This window comes from Cryptomeria japonica, chromosome 8, assembly GCF_030272615.1.
Source record: "Cryptomeria japonica chromosome 8, Sugi_1.0, whole genome shotgun sequence".
Taxonomy (NCBI): Eukaryota; Viridiplantae; Streptophyta; class Pinopsida; order Cupressales; family Cupressaceae; genus Cryptomeria; species Cryptomeria japonica.
In genome coordinates, this window is record NC_081412.1 from 582,049,291 (window position 1) to 582,062,679 (window position 13,389).

The following is a 13,389-nucleotide window of genomic DNA, read 5'->3' on the forward strand; positions in this document are numbered from 1 at the left end:
AAGGATTTCTGCTTTTATGGAAAGAGTAAATGAAATTGTTTTGGGTATCAAATGTTGTGGAGGAACCTTGAGTGAGGATGAGATTGTTTCAAAAATCTTAAGAGGTTTTCCACTGGCATATAAAATGAAGGTTACTTCTATAAATGAGTTGAGAACAATGCCTAATACATCAGTAACCAGGGATACATTGATTGGAAAACTTGCAGCTTTTGAAATTGAGGAATTTGGTCTTGTTGCTACTATTAAGACTGATTTGGCCTTCAAAGCATCAACATCATCTACTCCTTATTTTGACAAATCAAACTTGAGAGCCTTTTATGCAAGAGAACTTGAAGAAACCAGGAAGGAGAATGAAGAGCTTGAAGAACTTGAAGCACTATTTGCAAGAAAAATGCCAAAAGGTCCAATTGGAAGTAAGTATGAAGGTAAAGCACACTTTAAATGTTTTAACTGTAATAAGATTGGTCATGTGGCTTCAAGATGCCCTGATAGACATGCTAGACTAAGAGAAGAAGCTAGAGGAACATACAAGCCTAATCCTGAATATCAGAGATACAAATTTAAGAAAATCAAAGATAAATCTTGTTACATTGCTGATGAAGGTGCGACTGATGATTTTGATGAGGATCCAATAGACAATGGATGGGTTTTTGTTGCCATAACAAAAGATCAACCGACACCTAATGCTCAACCGGTAGAACAAGCTGTAGTAGCTAAAGTTGAATCAAAGGATGAATGGATTATTGACTCAGGATGCTCACATCATATGACTGGAGACAAAGGTAAATTCTTGAACTTTCAAGAATACAATGGAGGTTTAGTAAGATTTGGAGATGACAAAGATAGTTCAATCAAAGGAAAGGGTTCAATATCTCTTGATGGTAAACATAACACTGACAATGTCTACTATGTTGAAGGATTAAAGCATAATATTTTAAGTGTTGGTCAATTAGTAGAGAAAGGTTTTCAGTTACAATTTAAAAATGGAAAATGCAGAATCATGAATAGAATTGGTTTGGAAATTGCAACCGGTAATCAGACTAGAGGTAATATATTTCATTCGAATAACAGTCAGAAGGCATGCTTAATTGCACATATAGATGAAAGTTGGTTATGGCATAAGAGACTATGTCATGTAAATTTTGATTCCATGGTAAAAATCAGTACCTCTAAGGTAGCTAGAGATCTACCTAAAATTGTGAAATCTCATAATACAATTTGCAAGGAATGTCAATTTGGAAAACAAGTTAGAGCTAGTTTTAAAAGTATTCCAAAAAAATCCAATAATGCTCTTGATTTAATTCACACTGATTATTGTGGTCTAGCTAGAACTAAAAGCTTACAAGGTGATAGATATTTCATGCTAATTATTGATGATTACTCTATAATGTGTTGGGTTACTTTTCTCAGAGAAAAATCAAAAGCACTTGGGAAGTTCAAACTATTCAAAGAAATGGTTGAAAATGAAACCGACAAGAAAATCAAATGTTTAAGATCAGATCAAGGAGGAGAATTCACATCTAAAGATTTTAATACATTCTGTGAAGTGAATGGAATCAAAAGACAGTTATCAGCACCTCAAACACCACAGCAGAATGGAGTTGTTGAAAGGAAAAATAGAACTATCTTGGATGCAGCAAGAAGTATGTTATCAAAAGCAAATCTACCACATGTGTACTGGAGAGAGGTAGTAAGCACTGCTGTCTATACATTCAACAAAGTTCACATCAAAGGTGAAACTTGTAACACCCCTCATGAACTATGGTTTGGTAATATTCCTACTCTTAAGTATTTCAGAATTTTTGGAAGTAAATGTTATATTAGAAGAGATGAGTATATTGGAAAATTTGATCCTAGAAGTGATGAAGGAATATTACTTGGTTATTCATCTAAAAGCAAGGCATATAGATGTTTTAATAAAATATTACAGAAAATTGTTGAGAGTACAAATGTAAAAATTGATGAACATTTCAGAGGAACTTCAAGATATATAGACTCTGAACCGGAAACAGAAACTATGACAAATGAACCTACAATGAATCCACCGGTACAGAATGATGATCCAGTTACTCCAGTATCATCAGAGGATTCCACAGCAATTGAAGAACAACAATAGACCAAGACACCCAGGTATGTAAGACTGAATCATTCCGAAGATCAGATAATTGGAAGCAAATTTAAAGGAGTTATGACAAGAGGAAGATTGTCAAATGAAGAGGTATGTCTTATTTCTCAAATTGAACCATTATCTATCAATGAGGCATGTGAAGATAAATTTTGGATTAAAGCTATGGAAGAAGAATTAGGACAAATTGAGAAAAATAATACTTGGACATTAGTTCCCTAGCCTAAAGATAAAAATGTAATTGGAACCAAATGGGTATTTAAAAACAAACTTAATGAAGATGGTAAGGTTGTCAGAAATAAAGCAAGACTAGTGTGTAAGGGATATTCTCAGAAAGAAGGAATTGATTACAATGAAACCTTTACACCGGTAGCCAAAATTGAGGCAGTTAGATTATTCTTGGCTTTTGCAACTCACAAGGATTACAAAATTTATCAAATGGATATTAAATGTGCATTTCTGAATGGAGATCTTGAAGAGGAAGTTTATATTGAACAACCTAATGGATTTTCTTTGACAGATGACAATCATATGGTTTGCAGATTAAGAAAAGCTCTGTATGGATTGAAACAAGCCCCAAGAGCTTGGTATGCAAGATTGCATAAGTATCTTTTAAAGATTGGTTTTACTAAAGGAAATGCAGATAGCAATTTATATTACAAAGTAACTAATGATGACATCTTGATTATTGAAGTATTTGTTGATGATATAATCTTTGGAGGAGAAGATGGATTATGCAAAGAATTTTCTCTTGAAATGCAGCAAGAATTTGAAATGTCTATGATTGGAGAAATAAAATTCTTTTTAGGATTGCAGATTTTATAGACTGATAAAGGTATATTTTTGAGTCAATCCAAGTACTTGAAAGAACTACTAAAGAAATTTGGGATGGAGAACTCTAAACTAGTAAGCACACCTATGACTACAAATGACAAATTATCTCAAAGGGATGAATCTACACCTGTTAATCCAACCAGATACAAATCTATGATAGGAGGTTTACTGTATTTGACACAAACTAGACCTGATATTATGAATGCAGTATGTATAGTTTCTAGATTTCAGAGTAATCCTAGGGAAAATCATGAATCAGTAGTGAAAAGGATTTTCCGGTACTTACAAGGCACAACAAATCTTGGATTATGGTATCCTAAAGATGAAAATTTTGATCTATGTGCATATACAGATGCAAATTGGGCAGGAGATGTAGATGATAGAAAAAGCACCACTGGAGGAGAATTCTTTCTTAGAAAAAGATTAGTCTCTTGGTTGAGTAAGAAACAGGGTTGTACATCTTTATCAATAGCAAAATCAGAATATGTTGTAGCAGCAACAAATTGTACATAGGTACTTTGGCTTAAGCAAATGTTGAAAGACATAAAAGTAAAATGTAAGGAACCTATTACTATATACTATGATAACACTGCAGTAATTGATATATCTAAAAATCTGGTATTACATTCTAAAACAAAACATGTTTCTATCAAACTGAATTTTCTAAGGGAAAAAGTTGAAGAAAAAGAGATAAAATTGGTTTATGTGAATACTAAAGAACAACTTGTAGATATTTTCACAAAACCTTTGCCTAAGGAAACTTTTGAGTATCTCAAAGATCAGCTCGGAGTCATACCACCATCGGTAGAGACTTAGACAATTGATGATTGTCATCAACCGGTGGAATTAAATGGACAAATCTTTATTCCAGTATTTGATGAGAAAGCTACTTCAAAGGGGGAGTAGTTGGTATATTGAATTGGTTGGTATTTTGTATGAACTTGACCTTTTGTGACTTTGGCATTTGATGTCAAAGCGGGAGAGATATCTATGGAAAAACACATTATCTTTTTGGTAAGGAAAAGAGATTTTAGGGGAGAGATTTTGAAAAACACATTTAAGAAGAAATTGGTATGAAAGATTGTTACTCCCAGGGGGAGAAATGGAGATTGTTAGTTTTTGTATTTGGCATTTCTGTTTTGGCACTGTGATGGTTTTTGTATCTTGTGTTGCCATCAATGCCAAAGGGGGAGATTGTTGGTATTTTGGTATGGTTTTTTCATTGATGTCAACACCTACCGAATACACCTTCTTTGGAGATCCAGCAACATTCACCGGCAAACAGTAATCTATACAACAGTTACTGGTATATGGTTAACCAATAGGATATAATGTTCACCGGTACCTAGAATGACATGGAAGACACTTGGTAATGTCGAAGACATCATGTGGACACTTTATTTTTGAATTAATAATCATTGGTATATTCATATTTGCATATTTGCTTTTACCGACAAATAGGTCCAGGTTATCTAGGGTTACACTGGCAGGTTTATCTTTTCCAGATCAGCATGGCACGCTATGGAGATGATTTATTATTGTTGTAAATGCATTAAGCCAACATGTTTAATCAGTTATTGCATTGGATATTATATTATTTGTAAAATGTTTTATTGTAATATTTTGTAGAGCCGACCTACTAAAATTGATCTTAGGGTATGGTATAAATGTAAGATCTTATTTGTAAGATCAAGTGTGGAATGCGAAAAAGATTTAAGTAAAAGTATATGCGAGATAAAGCAGAGGCATACATGAACACATCATTTGAAGATGAAGTTAGGTTTTTGTAGAAGCATATCAGCATTACACCAGTACTGAATCCAGCATATAAAGATGCTATTTTGTGTAGTACATTCTTATTGGATTTAACCATCCAACTGTAGTTAGTGTGACTCCCATTTGTGATTGAGCATTGAGCTCTAGGCTGTTGGCCTTTCTGCATGTGCAGACCCCTTTTTGTACACTTACTATCTGTAGTAGTATCATCTGATTGTGGGTAAGGTTTCCCACTATGGTTTTTCCCCTTACAGGGTTTCCACATACAAATATTGGTGTCATGTGTTGTGGATGACTTTGTATTTATGTTTCATGCATTAATTCTTACCGATATAGCAATTTACCGCTAACACTGTCTACCGGTATACTTAACTGATTCACTGGTAATAAGCATTAAGTTGGTTAATAAGTTTTTGGTTTGAATTTATTCAACAACTGATTCACCCCCCCCCTCTCTCAGTTGTCTCTGGGACCTAACAGTGCATAGTAGACCGGATATAGCACATGCAGTAGGTATTATAGGAAGATTCTCTGTAGATCCCAAGGAAACTCATATGACAACAATCAAGATAATTTTTCAGATACCTGAGAGGCATTGAAGATTATGGCTTAGTATATGAAAAGAGGAATAATTTTGATCTAAAAGTTTATACTGATGCTGATTGGGCAGGCAACATAGATGACAGGAAAAGCACAAGTGGTGGAGCTTTTTTTTAGGAGAAAGACTAGTAAGTTGGCTTAGCAAGAAACAAGGATGTATTTCTCAATCTACAGCAGAAGCTGAATATGTTGCTACAACATTGAATTGTACCAATATAACATGGATCAAACAACTATTGGAAGGTATAAATGAGAAATTTACTGAGCCAGTAACTATATTCTGTGATAATACTAGTGTCATTAACATTTCAAAGAATCTAGTGATGAACTTTAAGACAAAGCATATATCTATAAAGTATCACTATCTTAGAGAAGAAGTTCAAGAGAAGAAAGTTGTGTTGGAATATATAAGTTCAAAGGAGCAATTAGCAGACATCTTCACAAAGCCACTGCTAAGGGACACTTTTGAGTATCTCCGAAGCAAGTTAGGGGTCCTACCCCTATCTTCTACTCACTGACTGAGTTCGGTGAAAGCATCAATTCGATGAATCTACAGAATATTATGTGTGGATTGATGCTGATTTACACACTTTAGAAGGTTTTCTAAAGGTGTGCAGGAAAAAATGAATAGAGACAAGTTGATCTGACCGAGACTAAGATGTTACACAGCAAGGCAAATCACTTCACAGAGGAAGAAATCATGATTTAGTTCTTTTACTTTTTGGCATTGTTGTTAAAGGGGGAGAAGACGAAATGGTTGAAAGACTAAAATGGTTGACTGCATGGTAAAGCCCTAAATGATGGAAATAATAGAAGACTAATGATAGGGGCAGTAGATTGCAAAAATGGAGAAGACTAAATGCAAGTCAAACAGCTCAGAATCCTAATGAAAAATGGAGAAGACTTCAAAAGACAACAGATCAAGGATAACAGGAGAAGTCTAATAGAAATCTAAATCCGAATCAATTTGAATATCTTGTTGGTATTACCATTTAATTGTTGGTTTTACCATCAATGCCAAAGGGGAAGATTGTTGGCATTACAGTAAGAAATATTGTTGATATTCAATAAGGATATTGAGAAGGTTGTTGAAGATTATTGATATAACTGAAGAAGGATGATAATTATCTTTATAACATTATTTTGTCATTGATGTCAAGAAATTGATTATCTGATTCAGTATGATGTTGCCATTGTCGGCATATGCACACTCCAATGAGACATTGCATGTGATTGAAGGTTTTGTCATTGATGGCAACCTTGCAATCCTATGGCACCGGAAAAGACATTATATCGGTATCAGCAAATCACACTCTACACCTATACTCAGGACACCGGCACCGGCACAGAAGAAAGGAAGTATACCGGCACAGAGGCCGACATGATTTTTGTTATATAATATTTTGTTTATTATTGTAAGCTGACTTGGAAAATTGTAAAATGACTCTTATATATAAAAGAGATCATTGTAGACATTTTGTAATGAATGAATAGAAGCATTAAGGAAAATATTAGGCAGACCTAATGTGCAAAATATAGGTCAAGAGGTATATGAAAAGAACAGAGCAGGAACCGGTACTGAATCAGGCATTGAAGATGCTATTGTAAAGTAGTACAAGATATTGGATTTGTATAATCCTTATTGTAAGTCAATGAGACTTCCCATTGAGCAATGAGCTCTAGGAAGTTGGCCTTCCAGCATGTGGAGGCCCCTATTGTAAGTAATATTCTCTTATTGGCCAGTGAGTGAATATTGTGGGTCACAAATCCCACTGAGGTTTTTCCCACACCATGTTTCCTCATTAAAATCTTGTGTTATTTTGTACTTTTCATGTGGATGTACTCGATTCTATTTATTGCATTATTTCTTGCATACCGGTACACTGTTATATTATGTTCTACATGTTTTAAGTTAGGAAATTCTAATCATTAGTTAGATACTGATTCACCCCCCCTCTCAGTATCTGTGGGACCCCTAATGATTGGTATTAGAGCCTGGTCCTCTATTTTCAGAAGCCTAACAGCTTGAGGAAGATCTTGACACCGGTAAAGATGGAAACTCTGATGAAGTAACTTGAAGGAGCTCTTACAGACTATGATGCAGAGAAATTGAAAAATATCAAACTAGAAGATGATTTAAGGGCAGCTCAGGATATCATTCAGGCACTTCAAGAAAATTTTACTATTGCAAGAAATAAGAGAAGAGAACTTTGTGGAAAATTACAAAATGAGAATGATGAAAAGGAATCACTTAATGATATGATAAGCAAGTTGAAACAAGAGAACATGACAACAAAAAATGAAATGTAGGATATGACTATGAGATTTTGCAAAGAGATTGAGGATAGGAAGAAGAATGAAGAAGAATTGACCAAAAGACTAAGTGATGTAGCAAATGAGAATACAAGACTTAGCTATGAAAATGACATGTTGAAGAAAAATCTAATGCATACTCAGAATGACTCAAATGAATTGATGAGACAAAAAGAAATCTTGGAAAGAGAACTAGAAACTGCAAATCAACACAAAGAAAAATTCAAGAAAAGCTCAGAGGAACTTGGCACCTTGCTGAAGAATCAAAAACCTAAAGGTGACACTTCTGGAATTGGCTTTGAAGTTGGTGAAAGCTCTGGTACTGCAAATACTCAGGATCACAGCAAACTGGTAAGACAACCTAATGCTTATAAATTCAATGGAAAATGCTTTAACTGTAATAAGTATGGTCATAGAGAAAATGAATGTAGATCTAGAAATTATCAAAATATCAACACACCCACCAGTCAATGTTCTAAATGCAACAAAGTAGGTCACAACTCTGAAAACTGTAGAATGAATGTGAGATGTTATGTTTGTGGAAGATTTGGACATTTATCTAATCAATGTAGAACACAAACCAGCATAGGTTATGGGAAAGCTATTCAGAAAAATAATGTAACTTGTTATGCATGTAACAAGATTGGGCATATTGCTAAATTTTGTAGAAGTAAAGGAACACCGGTAGACAACAAAAGTTCTAGCTTGAAAGGTAAATAAAAAGTTGAAGAGGTTAAGCAAGAATTATCAAAACAATGGATTAGGAAAGCTAATCTAAATATTGGGAATACTCCTCCATCGATAGAACCAACCAATGCTTCACCAGCAAGATAGAGTGATGGTTCACCGGAAGTACAGAGCAGTTCTCCACCAACAGGAAGTTCTTCATCTAATTGAAGAAAATTTCCTTGAGAGTTTAGCAATATAATGACACGTGCTATTATTCCCTTGGTTAGAGATTAGAAGTTGGAAATTACTTATTACCGGCAAACAATGTTAAGTGAATACTTAACCGGCATGCAATTAATGTGGTAGATGGTGAAGAGACATTATAAAGTTAAGGTTTTGGCTCCATTTTGTTTCACTGTGATTTCAAATTTTTGAAGAGTGCAAAGACTCCAAGCTAAGACATTTCGAGCAAGAAGAAAGCACACTCCAAGAAATCATCCATCTAAGGCAGTAAAAGGTATTTAATCATGGCATCCACCTCTGCAATTGAATACATAGCAAACCCTACTATTTTTGAAGTAATAAAAAAACCTAGGCCCGTATTTCAGTTAGTTCCCGAGATAGCAAAGAAGGATGATACCTTAGGTGCTTTTTCTCAAATTCCTAAGGGAGTTGTATATGCTGAAGACCCCATAATGTACATCCACTAGAACATTGAAGAGTTAGGAGATGAGGAAATTAAAGCCATGTATAAAACCGTGATATGTGATAATATCGACAATATAAAGGATGAACACAAGATCATTGAGACCCTAGGATTTACAGAAATTCTTAGCATTCCTAAATTTCCAAAGGATGTGATTAGGATAGTTTTAAGCAGGGTACATGGAGAATTTCTCTGGTTAGATGCAATCCACAAGATCACCAAGGAAGTTGTGAAAGCTGTCACAGGGTTACTGACCACCAGTAAAAAATTAGATAAAACCAAGAAGGTTTCCAATGACCTAGTTATAAACCTAACTAGTGCAACATTTGACAAGAGGTCCCTAAGGGTTAATGATGTAAAAGATATCAATGTGAGATTCATCAGTATGATATTAGGATATAAATCTACTCATGCTAATAGACTCAATTCAGTTTCAAGTTTATGCATTAAGAGTGCTTATGACATGGTCACAGATAATGCAAAAATTGGCATATGTGAGTGGTTAAAGGATGAATTAATTGACAATCTTGGAAAGATCAAGAAGGACAAGAAAGGAACTTTCAGATTTGGAAATTTGTTAGTATGCCTAATGCTACACATAACAAAACAAGTTCCCGATATAGGTTACAAAGAACTTGGATATGACATACCGGTAGGAAAACAATTGACTGAACTATTCAATAACATGGGTGAGAACACGGAAAACAATATTAATGACTTCTTTCAAGCATTAAAAGCCAAAGTGAAGAAAAGAGTAAGGTTATCATAGAAGATTGTAGACAAATACAAAGATGATATATGCTTTGTCATCAAGAAAGATGAAATCTGGATGGAAGCCGTCATCCCAAGGATAGTTTGGGTAACCGAGATGGGCTATGAAACAGATGATCACATAGTTGAAACATATGCTAAAGCACTTCTGGAAGCCCCCAAAGAACCTAAAGAAGAAGTATTTGGTAGTGCTGAAACCATTGAAAGCCAAATAAAATCAAAGAAAAGAGTGAAAAAGGTTGAGACAGTTGTAAGGAAAGGGTCCAGACAAGCAAAAGCCATTAAGGAAGATGTATTGAAGAAAACCGGCATAACAGAGGATGAGTTAGCAACTCCATAGTCTGAAACTCACCTATCACCAGTAGGTACTTCTTCAGGAAGTGACATGCCTACAACTTTTAAAAGAGTTGTAAGGAAAAGAGATCCCTCACCGGCAACCACACCTTCACCTAGGAGGACAAGGCAAAAGCAACGAGCAGTGAGATCTCCGGTTAGAAAGGCCACACCAAAGAAGAAACTGACACCCAAGAAGAAGAAAAGGACAAACAAAGACTTGGCCCCTCTTGATATACTACTGAATGAAATCACAGAGGAAGGTAAACTGAAGAACATAGAGAAAATATATGACACTCTGACAGCTGATGAAAAAGAACAAGTTGAAAACAGTGTTATATTGCACATGGATATGTACAAGAAATTTTTGATGGAAGTAGTCAATGAAATACCAGATGAATTATTCAAAAGACTAGAGGCAAGAAGACAGGCAGTGATAGAATTGGACAAGAAAATAAAAATTGAGAAGTTACTTGCTGTATATCCGATAAACTCTCCACAAGAAATTGATGATCTGATTGCAAAGGCCAACCGGTCAGTATTCTCTACTGCACATCGACATATTTCACTAATGGCAGGAAGAGTTAATGAAGTGATAGAGGAAACAGAAGATGGATGGGATATATTCCTGGTTGAGAAAGAAAAACAAGAAGAGTACAGGAACCCTAAACCCATAAAATTTTATCAAAAAGATAGAGACAAGGGGAAAGGTAAAGTTGGTGGACCACCAAGTATCAAGGTAAGAGACAACTTACCCCCACCTTATTTAAATACTCCACTGGTAAAATCAACAACTACTGAAGATCAACCGGTAGCTGAGAGTATGGATGTAGAGGATAATGATCCTAATCCTGAAGTCCTATATACTATGAATGTTGATACTCATAAAATCAACATAGTAGTAGACAAAGATACAACTGTTAAGTCAGATATGGCTAGTGAGCCTCCGGTAGCAGGGGAAACAGATAAATCAGTAAAAAATAAAGAGAAAAAGGTAGAGATTGAGACACAAACTGAGGCAATGTAGCATACTGAGAAACAAACAGAGCTAAAGGCTCTGGAACAACAACAACTGGAACAGGTACATAAGGAAACAGTGCCACCGGCAACTAGTGAAGTAGGAAAACCAGTGCTTAAAGAAATGCAGACACAAACAGACCTACCAGAGGTCAATACAAGCTTGGTTACTTCCACCAGTACTCAAATTGTTAGATCATCATCAGGATATAAATCAACAAATGTGACTGAGGTGCTATTAGATTCTATCAAGAAACTAACCAACTGCAGCTCACAAGCTTACAAAGCAATTGATGATTCCATACCAATTTTGAAGGTAATTGCTCCCAATTGTAATATAGACAATAAAGATTCTTTAGGACAATTGGATACATTGTGTAAATATATCTCAGAAAACATTGAGAAAATAAAAGAAGAGTCAGTGAAGGATAAAGTAGAAGTTGCAAAACATAAATTCTTTGATGAGCAAATAAAGAAGTGTAATAGAGATTTTGACACACTTCTATCGGAACTATGTAATTTGTTGAAAGAATACAAAAATATGTATAAAGATACTTGTAAAACAAACTTTTTGACTGTGGATATTGACAATAAAATGAGCAAGGTACAGGATGAGATCAATAAACTTGCAGATAATTTTGTCAACTCACCTGATACACTATTAGTTTTTGAAGAGAAGATAACAAATTTTGAGGAAGAACTACTCAAATTGGAAAGAGAGAAAGAAAGAATAATAAATAAGGCAAAACATTTGAGATCTAAACTAAGTCCAAGATTGGACTATCTAGCATCTCTGCGGAAGGTAATTTCTGAGGCATTAATACAGGGAAGCAAAACACCGGTAGAGCATTTGCAGCATCTCACCAGTATAGTGAAGAGAACAGAGATAGTAATAAAGGATAGCAAAAAGTTTATGGATAATATAAACTTGATTTTGGGAGACCTTTTTCAAATTATAATTACCCAGCTACAAGGTTGAAACCACAAACTCTACTGACATCTTGACAACCTTTGTCATTGATGCCAAAGGGGGAGTAGTGGGATGAGAAAATTCAAATCACAGGACAGGAATCATATGCTCAAGGGGAGCTCTCACATTTTTGGTAATATTTTTGGACTACACATTTTTGGATACTTTTTGACATTTCTCATGAGTGTTGCCATCAATGCTAAAGGGAGAGATTGTTGGCATATGCACGCTCCAATGAGACATTGCATGTGATTGGAGGTTTTTTCATTGATGGCAACCTTGCAATCCTATGGCACCGACAAAGACATTAGACCGGCATCAGCAGATCACACTCTACACCAGCACTCAGGACACTAGCACTAGCACAGAAGAAAGGAAGTATACTGGCACAGAAGCTGATAGGATTTTTGTTATATAATATTTTGTTTATTATTGTAAGCGGACTTGGCAAATTGTAAAATGACTCTTATATATAAAAGAGATCATTGTAGACATTTTGTAATGAATGAATAGAAGCATTAAGGAAAATATTAGGCAGACCTAATATGTGAAATATAGGTCAAGGGGTATATGAAAAGAACAGAGGATGAATCAGTACTGAATCAGGCATTGAAGATGCTATTGTAAAGCAATACAAGATATTGGATTTGTATAATCCTTATTGTAAGTCAATGAGACTTCCCATTGAGCAATGAGCTCTAGGTAGTTGGCCTTCCTACATGTGCAGGCCCCTATTGTAAGTAATATTCTGTTATTGGCCAGTGAGTGAATATTGTGGGTCACAAATCCCACCGAGGTTTTTCCCACACCAGGTTTCCTTGTTAAAATCTTGTGTTATGGTGTACTTTTCATGTGGATGTACTTGATTCTATTTATTGCATAATTTCTTGCATACCGGTACACTGTTATATTATGTTCTGCATGTTTTAAGTTAGGAAATTCTAATCACCAGTTAGATACTGATTCATCCCCCCCTCTTAGTATCTGTGGGACCCCTAACAGCCATATCTTGAGAAGATTTGTTAGAAGAGAATTAAGATGTCGGTAAAAGACACAGAAAGAATGTGATGAATAAAGGGAGGAATAAGTTATTCAATGGGGAACTATTACCGAGTTATACAATGATGAGATCATGATGTTTAGATTGTTTTGATATCCTACATATGTTGTTGATTGTAAGGTTAATACTATACTATGCAACCGAGCAAAGAACCTAGTCGATAAACCCTAAGGTTATCGATATCGGTTAATGAAGGCGAAATGTCTACTGAGTAA